Raw genomic sequence first — 14,889 nt, 5'->3', positions numbered from 1 at the left:
ACAATATTACATGGGAAATTGCACGAATATTTTATTAAAAGTTGAAATAATGACAGGAGTTTTGAATTTGAAATAACTTTTTTCAAGGATTAAAATATTAATTATTTCATCTTCCGTACTGCGCATCCCTGTAAATGTTGCGGGGGTTGCTGGAGCCTATCCCATAAGACTTAGACAGACAACAACCCAGAACCAGTGAGACAGGCAACCATTCACACTTACAATCATACTGCTACCAGCAGGAATCGAGCCCATGCCTGCCCATACCAAAGTCAAGCAAGTGAACCACTACACCATCAGATGGCCATTAAATAAAACTTTTAATTTAAAAGTTAATCAAGTGGAAGACAAACTACCAGGTGAACAAAGTGGAGCAAATCCAGTGACTAAAAATACCAGTACATTCCCCTACATGTTTATGTACTGAAAATTGTTTAGGAATAAAAAAAGAAATAGTCAGATCCTCAAAAGTAACCATCATACTATCGTCTTCTGGAGAAGTGACAAATGATTTACTGCACAGGATAGCAAAGCATCCGCTTCTCATGCAGAGCAGGGTGAAGGTCATGGCACAAGAGTCTGGGCTTTGCTGACTCAGTATTGTGACAGACAGATGAGTAGCAATATATATATATAGATATATATATATACATATATATATATATATATATATATATATATATATATATATATATGTATATATATATATATATATATATATATATATATATATATATATATATATATATATATATATATGGCTGATGAAAACCTAGACAATCACGGGGGAACACAAAAACTTTACACAAGAAGAGCACAGAACCAAACTCATAACTGTCTACCAAGGAACCAATTCCCATGAATGGTTTGAAAAAATAATAATAAAAAAAGCACAAGCCACAGTCTGGCTAATTGTAATTAACATGAAAGTGTCAGGAAGGCAGTGTGGCTAACCACAGTCTAATAATGAACAAGTTAAACAGAACAGCTACTCTTTCCCACACAAACACTCACTGAAATCAAAACTACTAGTGTTTCATTCGATTTTCTCACACTTAGTCATACATGCTGGGTCTCTCTATCACACTTCTCTTTGTGTGTCTGTCTTGTTGCGAGGGACCCCCTGGCGTTAAAAGCAAAACAAAATATTTCTCAATCCCTTAGAAAATTCTGCCCACACCTCCTTTTCCAGTATGGAAATATTTAAACTCAACAAAAAAGCATGTCTAAAGTTTGAATTTGCAATCTGGAAAGCATATTTATTTATAAGAGCTACATTTTCAATGTTTCAAGAATTAATGTGGTTTTAGGGTTAAATATCTTTTAACATTTCCTTAAGGTAAATGTTATTATGTGTTCAGTTGAAAATATTGTTTGTTTTCAAATGCAGTGCAACATATGTTAATTTCCTTTTGGAGTCTTTTTAAGCCAATGATTCACCGGGTAAATGCTGCTTGTACAACATTAAAATATGAAACTTTCACTCTTTGCAAAGGGCCTGTTTATGCGACATGTGAATCAATAGGGAGTCTGAAATTTAAATGCTATTAGAAATGTTGCTCACAAAAACAAAGCCACACAAAAAAATACAAATTATTCCTTGAATGATCACCTTTACAGTCTGTAGATGTATGTGTGAGAAACAAGCTACTGTAATTACTACAATTTAAATGGACAAAAGCAAATATGTTATCGCATCATATTTCCACAAGTCGCCTGAAAATGAATCACAAGTAGACCTGAGTGATAAAACAATAACGAAAATTATCGTCAAATATTTTTTGTCAACAATAATAATAACAACTTTTGATAAAAGTCGATAAATATGAACTGCAATTACTCCACCCAAACACCACAAAGAACGAGGGCGCTGATGTGACGTAAACACTTCGTTCAGTAGAATAAAGAAGATGGTGAAGGACAGCTAATCATTTAGCAGGGTTAGCAATAGAGCCCCCAAGAGCATGGAAGCGAAAGGACTATAACACAGCCAAATGAGCAATTATGAGATACAGGACAACACCAAGCCTACCCACTAAAAGATCCAAGTCAAGTCTCCCAGTCATGTATTTTATCTTTACTTTTGAATGTACGCGAGGCACACTGAGAGCAAACAAGGTTGACTGAACCTTGGCAGCACTCAAGAGTCAAGATATCAGTCTACAGTCTTAATTCTCTCTAACATGTTTACCGCATGTCACAGAGGAGGTTATTGATTGGCTAACAGAGGGCACGATGTCATGGGAAGCCAATAAGTGAAATTCTGATAGGGTAAGGCTCTTTTAAACAAAGACACGGGAGGGATTTCTTTTTTTTTTAAATGCCTCTTAAACCACCTGTGCACAAACGGGAGCCTCCTTGAAAATTTCCCTAATGCATTTTAACCCACTCTCCTCATTTGAGGACATCTTATAATTCTTTTTCTTACTTGATATCAAGGAGTTTTCCTCATTTAATGAAAATGTTATGAAAACATTGCAAAAATCCAACTTGTTAACTCGGGTTAAAATGGGTTAAGTTCTTCCAACTTTAAAAATAAATAAATGGCCACATGTGAGGTAAATTTACATTGTTTCTTTTTGTGAGGCTGAAAATATTATGTTTGTCAATGGCGCTTAGGTCTTCAGTTGATTATTTAGCACATACTGCACAACAACTTTTGGTTTTAAGGCAAATTTATAAAAATGAAGATGCCTGTCAACATTTCTGCAGGATTTATTGTTCATTACTCTTCATAGTTTAAGGAGGATGTTGTCTTATCTTTATTGAAGGACAGAACAAAAACACTTTAAAATTATCATATTTTATATTCCTTTTTTAAGTAAGGTAACATAGTTACTTTCATAATTGAATAACAAGTCAAATAAATTGTTTACTTAGTAACAAATGTTTGAAGTTTCGAATTTAAAGACAAAAGATGTGATAGTTATCGCCATAATTTTTTGTCATATCGCCCAGGCCTAATTACAAGTACTAATTCACTGTTTAGGAAAATATTAGGCTATTTTTCCTGAATGATCACAATACTATTAACCTTTCTTTTTCTTGCACACAAGCGCAACCAAGTACGTCAAAGATTTTTTTCTCTCTTCTGTTGTTATCCATGATTGGTTGCCTTTGTCTTGAGTCATTCAACTAGTTAATGTAGCTTCAAGTGACAATATCTGGATCTATACACGGTTAGGTTCAGAATGTGTGCGTAAATCAGTCATTTTTGTAGTCATATTAATATCTGGGGTCCGGCGGCTTGAGTGGTTAGCACGGCGGCCTCACAGCTCTGGGTCCTGGGTTGAAATCCGTGTCGGTCCACCTGTGGGGAGTTTGCATGTTCTCCCCGGGGCATGCGTGGGTTTTCTCTGGGTGCTCCGATTTCCTCCCACATTGCAAAGACATGCATGGTAGGCTGAATGGTCACTCTAAATTTCCCCTAAGTGTGAGTGTGAATGGTTGTGCATCTCCTCGTGCCCTGCAATTGGTTGGCCACCAATACAGGGTGTCCCCCACATCTGCCCCGAAGTCAGCTGGGATAGGCTCCAGCACCCCCTGCGACCCTAGTGAGGATAAAGCGGTTCAGAAAATGAATGTATGAATATCTGGTTTTCTGAAATGGATTCCAGTCATTGATTTCATGTCATACACAATCCAATAATCCGAAATAAAGGATAGGATTAATAAAACCTGCTGAAATGTCAACATTACTCACCTATTTGCAAATGATATGCAGTGATGCATTTGCCCTTTCCTGCTACATCTGACTTCAGTCGAAAGGAGTAGGTGCAAAATATCAAAATGAATGGCCTGATCAAACAGTAAAGGGCACCATTCGTTTCTTTGCGCACTTCACAGCGCCAAAGTCAATAACCAAGAATTGTGTCACTACGAAAGACACAGCATGGTACTACAAACACACTGGGACCTTCCCCCGAGGGACTGTAAGAAAGACTAGATAAAAGACCAGATTAGACACATTGTCTCAAAGCTTGTGCACTTGAACCGCTGACACTGCAGCAGCTAGATCAAGATGGGAATAAGCCCCCTTGACTCGATCGCATCTGAAAAATCCTCCCACGCAAAAATGTTTGACAGCCCTATTTGCACCCGCCTTCGCCACTCCTCGCCATGTTCGCGCATTCATCGACGATTAACAACTCATCACGGAGCATCTTCTCCGTGCATGAGACGATCATGACGAAGACGCCGCCTGGTGCAACGCTGCGCCCAGCAGCCGCAGTGGGAGTTATGCGAGGGGGCTCCTTGGCTATCCTGCACACACTTCGGTGCGACTTGGGCGGACACACATGACAGAGTGTGAGCTGCACACCAATAGACTTATTAGACTAGGTGCCAAAAGGACGCCAAAATACATGCAAGCGCCTTCCTGCACTCTCTTGTTTTGATATTCGCTCTAATTTGGCAAAGATGATCACCAACTATGTTAATTCAAGTCAGATCAGGCGCGGATATGATATGAATGCCAGTTGACGTCGATATATCAGCTCCAGTCTTACCTTCCTCGTGTGTGGTTCCGCTTGATAATTAGGGCGCATTTTTTTAGGGTGGAGGGGGCAGATCAATGAAAGGGGGAAATCGCAGCGATGGCGCTGAATTCAATGTCAAAGGCACCGACCGGCGTTGGCTCGTCTGCCACCGCTCCCTCCGTTTTCAAGTCACGAACACCTGAGCGTCTCTCCAAACAACTCTCCTTCACCCCCTTGCTCCAAAAAACGAAAAACGCGCGCGGACACACTGTGTCACATGCGCCAATAAGCGCCTGTAATAACAGACGTCGACGCATTCACTCGTCTAAAATTTAAACAAGCGTCTTAGAGTAACGTCTATAGTTCTGAGACGAGTGCCATTTCTAATTCTGACCTGTTGTGTTGAATGGGAAGTACTTTTGCTACAGGGTAAACTCAAGCCAGAACAGGTGCGCTGGGTTTGTTAGGGGCATTAGGCTAAGATGTTTGTCAAAAAATACGCCAAAAACAATTAAACCATTTGAAGGACAGCGGTCACCACATTGGACATCTGTTAAAAACTATCATTTGCCGAGCCCTGGTCACAGAGTATGTGTTGTGGATTAGGACTTTGTTTAGAAAACACTTATTGAGAGCAATAAATAATCTCATCTCATTCCCTCGACCGCTTTATCCTCATTAGGGTCGCGGGGGGTGCTGGAGCCTATCCAAGCTGACTCCGGGCCAGGGGGGGGGGGGCACCCTGAATTGGTGGCCAGCCAATTGCAGGGCACAAGGAGACAAACAACCATTCACGCTCACACTCATACTCACACTCATGCATGTCTTTGGAATGTGGGAGGAAAATGGAGTACCCGGAGAAAACCCACGCAGGAGAACATGCAAACTCCCCACGGGTGGACCAACCTGGATTTGAACGCAGGTTTCCCACTGTGAAATTGAAATTACAAGAGTATAGTGAAAAGTTTACAAGAATTAAGTCACACGTGTTAATATTATAAGATTAAAGTGTAATATTACGGCAATAAAGACATGATATTCAAAATCAAAATTCGGAATATTATGGAATTAAAGTTGTTATATCATCCTATGCAAAGGAATTATAAAACAATCATAAATAGTAATTACAATTCCAAGAGAGATTCCTCTACACAGTCGAGAAATGTATTCTCCCTATCAATATTCTTTTTTTCAATTTAGATCAAAATGCATCGTTCAATAGTTTTATTCATTTTGTTTAAAAAAAAAAACAGTGCCTACACAGAATACTTGAGGGAAATGCTCATTATTCAATATGTCAAATGGGGACCGCAAAATGCAGTCCCTTGTGCCACAATCCCCCATGGGCTCAACACCTGCAGGGGGAGGTCGGGTTCATGGGCAGTTGGGTTGCAACCAAAGGGAGGGCTCCTTAGTGGTGTAATTCCCAGATGCAGGAGATGGCTCTTGGGATTTGTAATGTCACCTCACTGGTGGAGAAGAAGCCCCAGCTAGCTAATTCTGACTAGATGTAGTCGGGCTCACCTCTATGCACATTTTGGGCTCTGGTACCACCCCGTTCAAGGGGTGTGAAACACCTACTTTGGAATTGACCATAGTGAGAGAAAAAGGAACTAGGTGTGGGCCTACGAACATCTCTCCAGCTTAGTGCCCGTACATTGTAGTTCACCTCGGTAGATGAGAGGGTTGGGGGACGGGTCCTGACTGTTGTTTGTGCTTATGCACCATGCACCCGTATTGTGAGGCGATATACTCTGGGAGTATAAGGTACTGGAATCCTTGATAAAGATCCAGTGTCAGAGCTTGGTCCATTGTGGCTGTGAGAATGTCCGATCCGTTTCCAGTAAGGGTGTACTCTGCCAAGGCTGCCCTTTATCTACGATTCTGTTCTTTTATGGACAGAATATCTATGCACAGGCGAGGCAGTGAGCGGGTCTGATTTAGCATCGGTATTGTAACTCTGCTTTTTGCAAATGATGTAGTTCTGTTGGCTTTATCGGGCCGTGTTCGTCAACTCTCAATGGAGCAGTTCAAAACCGACTTTGAAGCGGTTGGGATGAGAAATATGCGTGTGCGGTCGATTGGTCGCCGGTCTTTTTGTCGCCCGGACCGCGACAATGGGCGACCAAAAGACCGGCGACCAAAAGACCGACGATCAAAAGACCGGCAACAAAACAAGGTAAAACAACACAGTCTACGCATCAATAAAAGCCAACAATGGCCCTGAGCAGTTTCACTGAGCCGACATGTGAGTGTATAAGAGTTTGTGTGTACATGCGTTGTCCCTTTAAGCTACGTCAGTCAGGGTCTTAACAAGTTCTCCAACAAAAAACAATAATAGTCCGGGAAATTTGGAGCTTTTCTTTACCCTAATAATTAATAGGGCATTAAGTATGATTAAATAGTAATTCGCAGTTTGTATTTAGGGAATTTGAGCAATGATTTAAATGGTAATTATCAATAACCTTCCGGGCGACCAAAAGATCGGCGACCAAAAGACCGGCGACCAATCGACCGTATAACGAAATGACCATGGTTCTTAGTTGGGAAAAGGTGCTATGCCCTCTGTGGGTCAAGGATAAGCTCCTTCACCAAGTCGAGGATCAAGTGGAGACAGATGAGGTGGCTCGGGCATCTGATTAGGATCCCTCCCGGACGTCTCCCTGGTGAAACATTTTGGGCATGTTCTACTGGGAGGAGGGCACAAGGCTGACCCAGGACACGCTGGAGAGAATATGCTTTCTGTGTAGTTCGGAGTACTCTCAGAAGAGCTAGATGAAGTGGCTGGGGACAGGGAAGTCTGGGCTTCGCTATTGCCCCCGCAAGCTAACGGTGAGAAAATGAAGGAGGGGTTGGGGGCTCAATGAAAATGCTTCACTTGAACTACCAGCCAGCTTACCCACAAAATCTTTTACGCAATGATGACAGATTTTAGAAGTGGCAGAATGTGAGATACAGTATCTGCAGGTCATAAAAAGTTTGGAGTCTTAACTTTCAACGTTCAAATAGTCCCAAATTACCAATTAAGTGTAATTGGATAATTTCCCGCAGCACTCGTATTGATCTCCCACTCAACCAGGTTGAGAATCACTGAACATAACTGTGAAGTTAACAGTTTATTTGTCTTTGGAGGTTTTACAGTTCCTCACGAACTTATAGTATGTCATTATTGTTGTCTCTTCTAAATGTAGACCTTTCATATTTTCATTGTCTTTTCTCCAATTTGACCAAAAATATAATCATTGAGTCCTTGTGCAGGTGCATTTCACAACAAATAGCCTACCTTTTACTTCAGAAACAAAACAGACAGGACTTGTCAAGCCCATCATCTCTGCTACTTTCTGTATTTATAGGGTCATACTACTAGATCATATGCACCATATGCATCGGGAATGGACAAAAATAATAATGATTTAAAAAATATATGTATTTTTAAAGTTTACCAAGGTAGAAATTATTGTACTTATATTTTAAAAGGGGCAAACAAATACACATTTGTATGATGACATGCTGTACAGAAAATGCTGTTATAACATTTATTCAGAAAAATACATCTTTATTCTTTAAAAAGTAGATTATGGTTTCTGAAAAAATATAATAATGTTTTTTTCTTAGGAATAGGTTTTTATTCCTGGAATAATATATTTTTTATGTAATAATGCCAATACTGATGATAGAAGAATGACAAATGTATGTCATGTCACTATCATATAAAAACTTTGAATGCACTAAAGACAAATATACAACATATTTTACTGTCAATGATAAAAGGAAGCTACAGTTTACGGACCGCAGTTTGAGACCCTCTGTTTGGTATTTTCCTCAGAGGAGCATTGGGTATGATTTGCACTTCAATTAGTATTCATTAAATAGCTCTAATTTGGGCAGCTCGGCGGATGTGTGGTGAGCGTGTTGGCCTCACAGTTCTGGGGTCTTGGGTTCGATCCCAGGTTTGTCCCAGTTTGCCTATTCTCTCCAGATTTGTGTGGGTTTTCTCTGGGTATTCCGGTTTCCTTCCACATTCTAAAAACATGCATGGTAGGCTGTTTGAACACTCTAAATTGCCCCTAAGTATGAGTGCGACCGTGAATGGTTGTCCGTCTCCTCGTGCCCTGAAATTGGCTGGGTAACAATTCAGTGTGTGTGTCCCCCGCCTCGTGCCTGATGTCAGCTCGTACAGGCTCCAGCACCCCCTGCGACCCTTGTGAGGATTAAGCGGTTAAGAAAATGTTCGAATAAATAGCCTTAATATTTCAATAGCCATTATTGAAACCTGTTTTTAGCAATATTTCTTACACGGTTCTCAAACGTTAAACCAAGATGTTCCCATTTCAAAACACAATTTGGATTGTGCAGATTTGTTATGTTTTTGTTTTTTTTAAATCAATGTTCACAACGGATATCCCGGCCATCATCATAACCCAATTACAATATCAGTTCTTAGTCTTCATCCAAGTTACCAAAGCTAAACCAAGGTTGCTACCACGTTCACAGTCAGAATTAACGATCTTGCGTACAATTAGGACAAAGTTAAAGTTGTGGACCAACTTGCAATTTGAAACCCTTATGTTTCAAGACTGTAGCTTCATGTACTCAATTAAATTTTTGGTATGTAATACAGATAATTTGTAGACTATTCATGCTGTATGTTATTTGTTAACAATAGCGTGGAGTTTGTGATTCCCTGTATTTTATGATTATAATTCAAAATTGGGATGCTGATTTCCATTTAATATTATGATCCCGGTTGCGGTACCATTTTGGCCACCAGTCTCCTTTACCGTATTCAACTGATAAACTATAAAATATTGAGTCAATTAATGTAAAATGATTTATATCAAAGCAAGTTCCTGCCATATTCCCAATTAGTCATTTTAAACAGAAGTGTTTTGATCAGAAAAAGTCCAACCAAGGCAATTTTCTGCAAATCTTTCTTGCATTTGCATTATCTGTGACGAATATAGGCGGACCCTGCATGCTTTTGTCCTCTTGGATCATGAGAGGTGATGTTACCATAGGAAAGATCATGAATAATATTGTTTCAGGCATAAAACAATGTTTTATGTTGTTTTAAACATACATTATTACACACATTGCCAGCCATTCCCGGTCTTCCAATTTCAATTAGTGTTTGTTTTGCCTAGTTTTCAGCATCCAAGAGCACAGTCAATGTAATTAATAAAAGCATGCTGATCAAAATAGAAAAATGTCAACTTCGGCATTGTAGATGAGAGGATTTTTTGCAAGGTACATTCGGTCACATTTTCATGAAACTATGTTGATAAATGTAAAGCATACCTCTGCTTGCAGGACAGGTGTGTGGACTTGGAGAAGAAGAACATCCCTCGTGCGTCCATCATGGCATCGCCACTCGCTGTGGTTAATCTACTTTTTCACTATGGCAACAAATGAACCCCCCTTCTCTCTGTCTCTCTTGATCTCTCTCTCTCTTTTTCTCAATGCTCCAATGAGGAGGCTCCACATACGTCACAGGCTAGCGAACCTCTCTCACTCTCCTACTGTCTATCTCTCTCACACACACAAGCCTACCTCCACTATACCATCTGGAGATGGGTACTGATAAAGAGTGAGAGGCAACCATAGAAGGACAGGAAAGGGGTAATATGGGCTAGAGAGGATTTTAGAGCGTGGCTATGACAAGGCTTGGATTAATTTGCCAGCCAAATGCATTTGAGATTAGTGGACCATTAAAAGAGCATAGACATAAACTCACACACACAAACACACACACAAGCGGGCCGAGCGTGTGATGAAGTGATAGCCTTACTGAATCTGACCTCTAGATTTCCTTTCCTCCCCTTTTAGTCTTTCATCTTGTTTTGACACCAACAAATAGGCTAGGAAGAAAAACATATGAGTCCAATCGCATACATGCTTCTCCTTCTGCAATTGTTGTTTGGTTTAAATGGTGCAATTTATGGATTGTATTGAAACACTGACATGGGATTTACAGTGGTACCTCGACATACGAGTGCCCCGACATACGAGCAATTTGAGATACGGGTAAAATTTCGGGAAAATATTTATCTTGAGATACGAGACAAATTTTGAAATACGAGCATACAGCAGACGTGAGAGGCTGCTCATAAGAACATCACGGGCACTGTCTTTCTGGTCGCAACTCCCTCGTGTAATGTCTCTACGAGCACTGGGCGGAGCGTTGCATTTTTTTCAGTGTTTTTTTTCCGTTAGACAGTGCGAATGGCGGCTCGATCGCTAATATTCAGGAGTATATACCACTTCTCGTTGACAAGTGCTCGTGCATTATCCTATTGTGAGGACAATTGTGTGCATCATTTTCGGAATATTGTGAAGTGAATAGAAAAGCAAACAACCCTCGATAGGTTGCATCTGAAAGTCAGGGTGGAGGCGGGGCCAATAGAGCCAACCCGGGAGAAGAAAGGTATAAAAATTTAAAACAAAATTAGAATTAAGTTTAGTGCAAGGTTAGATTAAATTTATTTTTGAGTGAGTCTGCATTGTAATCCAAGTTCATTTAAATTAGTTTATGTTGTTACGAGCGCGTTGGCGTGCAAATAGTCCCCTGCCCTCCCGTCCCCTCTCAGTCCATCTCTGTCCCCTCCGCGAAATCCATCTAATTTTAGTATACTATTAAACACATTTTAGTACCATTAAACCACTAGTTATTTGTTACTTTGTTAATAGATGGCGAATTAGAACAAATAACAACGTTTTTCCAATACAATATCCTGTTTTGGTGTTTTTTCAGACGGTTGGAAAGAATTAATTTGTTTTTCGTTCATTTCTATGGGAAACGTTCGTTTGAGTTACGAGAAAATCGACATACGAGCTCAGTCCCGGAATGCATTAAGCTCGTATCTCGAGGTGTCACTGTAAATGTAAATTGAGCAGTCCACAAAGCCCAATTCTCACAAACCTTTGGGAGTTATTCCATTCTGATGATCATGTGGGACACAGATAATTAGATTAGATTAGATTAGATAACTTTATTCATCCCGTGTTCGGGAAATTTCACTGTCACGGTTGCAAGAAGGTGAGAATACAGACACAGGAAAATACATTTTAGACTTAAATAAATAGGTAATGAGTGAGTGAATAGTTATCGTCTTCATCAGTTCTTTGGTTCCATACCACACGGTGATGGAAATAACCCCAAGACGAAAGACAGTCCTTCATAATAAGGGTTCTGAATGTTGTCATATCACATCATGTTTTTGTTTTTCTAACTTAATCTGCTCAAAAGCCAGAATTATCTAGAGGGTTCCGTTTCCCTGGCAACCCTTTGGTTCTTGTAATAAAAAAAAGATGATCATCTAACAGGCAGTCAATCAGTTCCACTACATGCTGGGATGACAGTCAAAGAGATACCATTTGTGTAACTGGGTAAATAAATGAATTACTGTTGATTGGGTGAAGACTAAGCAGTACTGTGTGCAGGGAACTCGTTTAGGATCATGTTAATGATAGATGAAGATTACTTAGTTACTATAAAATGTCCCAATATTAGAAAATTTATTTTTCTCTTTAAGTAGTTAAAAGTTAGTTCAATTAATTAGTTCAGTTCATATTTGAACATTTGAAACTGAGTTCATCTTTCCAAACATGAACATGTTTAGTTTTTTTCCCCCCAGTATGTTGCTATTAGCTTCTGCCCATTTTTGCCACCCAATGAAACGACATTATATTCCAGTTAGATTATCAGTCCTGCATTAAATCATAAGAAGATGAAGGAAGAAAAACTTGTTTCATTCTCTTTTTTTAGATAATGCAACTAAATATGTACTTCAGGTGGAATAATGAATTGTTTCCCAAAGGAAAAACACAAAACTTTAAGAACTTGGATTTAAAGATGGAATTAAATAATGTAAATGGTATTAGTAAAATTACAAAACAATCTAGGGCCAAGGTCAATAACAATGCTATACTTGATTTTCTACAGTGTGCAGAATTGTTTATTTGAATCAATTGGTAATTGATAAATGTGTACTAATTGCTTGGTTAATGGAATGCAAAATGCATTCATTTTCTGAACCGCCTATCCTCACAAGGGTTCTCAGGGGTGCTGGAGCCTATCCGAGCTTATTTCGGGCCAGAGGCGGGGGGACACCCTGAATCAGTGGCCAGCCGATTGAAGGGCACGAGAAGATGGACAACCATTCCCACCTAGGAGCAATTTAGAGTGTCTGTCATGTTTGTTGGGGTTTTTTCCTCTTGTGTCACTCCTGGCTTCCCTTTGCTCTCGTAAACCAGCTGCGCATATTTTGTGATCAGCTCCTGTTTTCTAAGTATGTAAACGTGAGTGTTCTGTGGTAACAGGTAGGAGTATTGCCAATTGTTGCTTGTTTCGTGTTTCCTTTTTCAGCATTTTGTAAGTACCGGCTGCCTCTTTGTTCGGGTACCCCCTCTGCCTTTGTTTGTAACTTTTGTAAATTTTGTCCCAATTTTTGTATGATTATTTTTCATTAATATCTTGAGGTGTGCATCAGCTCTTTCGCCGCTTTTTTCCCTGCCTCTCATCCTGGTTTCTGTCCTCGCTGCACATTCGAGGCAGTCATGACAGTGTCCAACCAGCCTACAACCATGTTTTTGGAATGTGGGAGGAAACCGCAGAAGACCCATGTAGCACTGGAGAGAACATGGAAACTCCACACCGCTTATCTCCACAAGGGTTGTTGGGGGTGCTGGAGCCTATCCCAGCTAACTACGGGCACCAGGCGAGGGACACCCTGAATTGGTGGGAAGTTTAAAAAAAGTTAATAATTAATAGCGGAAAAAAACGCAAAATAGTGAATTATTGATAAGTGAAGACGCGATAATCGAGGGATTACTGTACTTGTTTTAAGGCTGAAACACCCAATGACAGATATAGGATGATAATATTACTGAGGCTGAATTTAGGCGAACGGATTCAAGTGTAAAAATAGACATTTTGCTCCCAAGGGGTAAAGTTATAGAATATCCTCAGATCAGAGTCAGGCCTCTTGCAGAAGTATAAAAGTGGAGTAGATTCAAGGTTACTTTCATTTAAACCTCTGGGAAATAGTCAGTCCAGGCCGATTTAACAATATTCTTCCATTTTCTATAGTGCTTATTGGGTCTCGCGTGAGCTGGATCCTAAGCTTACTTAGGAACGAAAGGCAGAGTATGCCTTTTACTGCTTGCCAGCCAACTACACGATTGGATTATGAGTGTGTGCGATATTTTCATTTTAATATACTGTATTAATGTTTATGCAATGCAAAGTGGCTGCATCTCAACTATGAAGTAAACATGCAAACCATTACCACAGTTTTTGTTGATATATTTGTATGTTATTTGCCAAGAGGCAATCGTATTGGATTACTAGCTTCCGCGTGTGTACACATTTGCCAAAAAAGAAATAGTGGCATGTAACAATAAACATAGGCCTGGTCTACTTTGAAGCTCCCTGTTAAATGTATACTCTGCTAATTATGACCACAATGGCTGTGGAATCAATTAGAATTAAAATATAGTCATAGTCACACTTTGAAGTAATATATTCTGAGTGGCAAGACAACAAATTATTTAAGTATTGCTCGGTATTTAATTTTAATAAGACCTGTCTGTTGTTGCCCAATGACCACTCCGAGGTGAACCCCAATCCTTGCACAAAATCAACTCAGGTACGTAGGCTCTTATTTACACCTTGAAGACTTACATTGAAACATGGCATATCCTGATTTGATTTCAGTGTAGGTAAAGGCCTCACCTATTATCCCGTGTTCAGACAGACCATATTTTTTTCTCATCGCCCATGGGTTCCCGTACAAAGTCAATGTAATCGTGTGTGGAAGGTCAACAGGCAGCCTTCCTCAACATCCAGTCAACAAATGTCCAAACATTGGAAGAAAAAAAAAAAAAAACTATCAGAAAAGACAAACTATGAGGAGATTATAGTTTCAGTATTACCAGGATTAATTCATACATTGTAATATAACATTTGAAAAAAAGTAGTAATAGAGGTAAGTTGTTATATTGCTTATTTTTTACGTTACATGAACTGGAAATGGGCGGCCCGTCGGCTGATTGGTTAGCGCGTCGGCCTAACAGTGGGGGACTTGGGTTCAAATCCAAGTTGGTCCACCTGTGTGTTTGCCTGTTCTCCTTGGGCCTGCGTGGGTTTTCTCTGGGGACTCCGGTTTCCTCCCACATTCCAAAGACATCCATGGTAGGCTGATTGGACACTCTAAATTGCCCCTAGATGTGAGTTTTGAACGTGAATGGCTCCAGCACCCCCCGCAACCCTAGTGAGGATAAAGCGGTTCAGAAAATGAGATGAGATGAAGTGGAACTTTTGGGTTTTGACGGGCTGAGATTTTTTGGCAACCTAAGGTCTGTGTCAACACAAATCGCTTTCATTCATTCATTTTCTGGAGCGCTTCATCCT

At 40.0% G+C, this 14,889-nt stretch overlaps 1 protein-coding gene across 2 annotated transcripts in view; it reads right to left on the bottom strand.

Moving 5' to 3' along the window:
• grm5b (glutamate receptor, metabotropic 5b) overlaps nucleotides 1–9,947 on the bottom strand; it is a 62,205-nt gene extending 52,258 nt beyond the window's left edge. The window contains exon 1 of one of the 2 annotated variants that reach the window (XM_077612332.1): nucleotides 9,777–9,947. The gene's annotated coding sequence lies outside the window, so the exon portion shown is untranslated. Of the gene's footprint in view, nucleotides 1–4,508; nucleotides 4,703–9,776 lie in introns of those variants that run through there. The other variant, XM_077612333.1, reaches the window with a different exon arrangement.
• Between the last annotated feature and the right edge of the window lie 4,942 nt (nucleotides 9,948–14,889).

Source organism: Stigmatopora argus, chromosome 10 (genome assembly GCF_051989625.1).
Source record: "Stigmatopora argus isolate UIUO_Sarg chromosome 10, RoL_Sarg_1.0, whole genome shotgun sequence".
In the NCBI taxonomy this organism is placed as follows: domain Eukaryota; kingdom Metazoa; phylum Chordata; class Actinopteri; order Syngnathiformes; family Syngnathidae; genus Stigmatopora; species Stigmatopora argus.
Note: the sequence above shows the minus strand (reverse complement) of the source record. Positions and strands in the feature narration are given on the sequence as shown.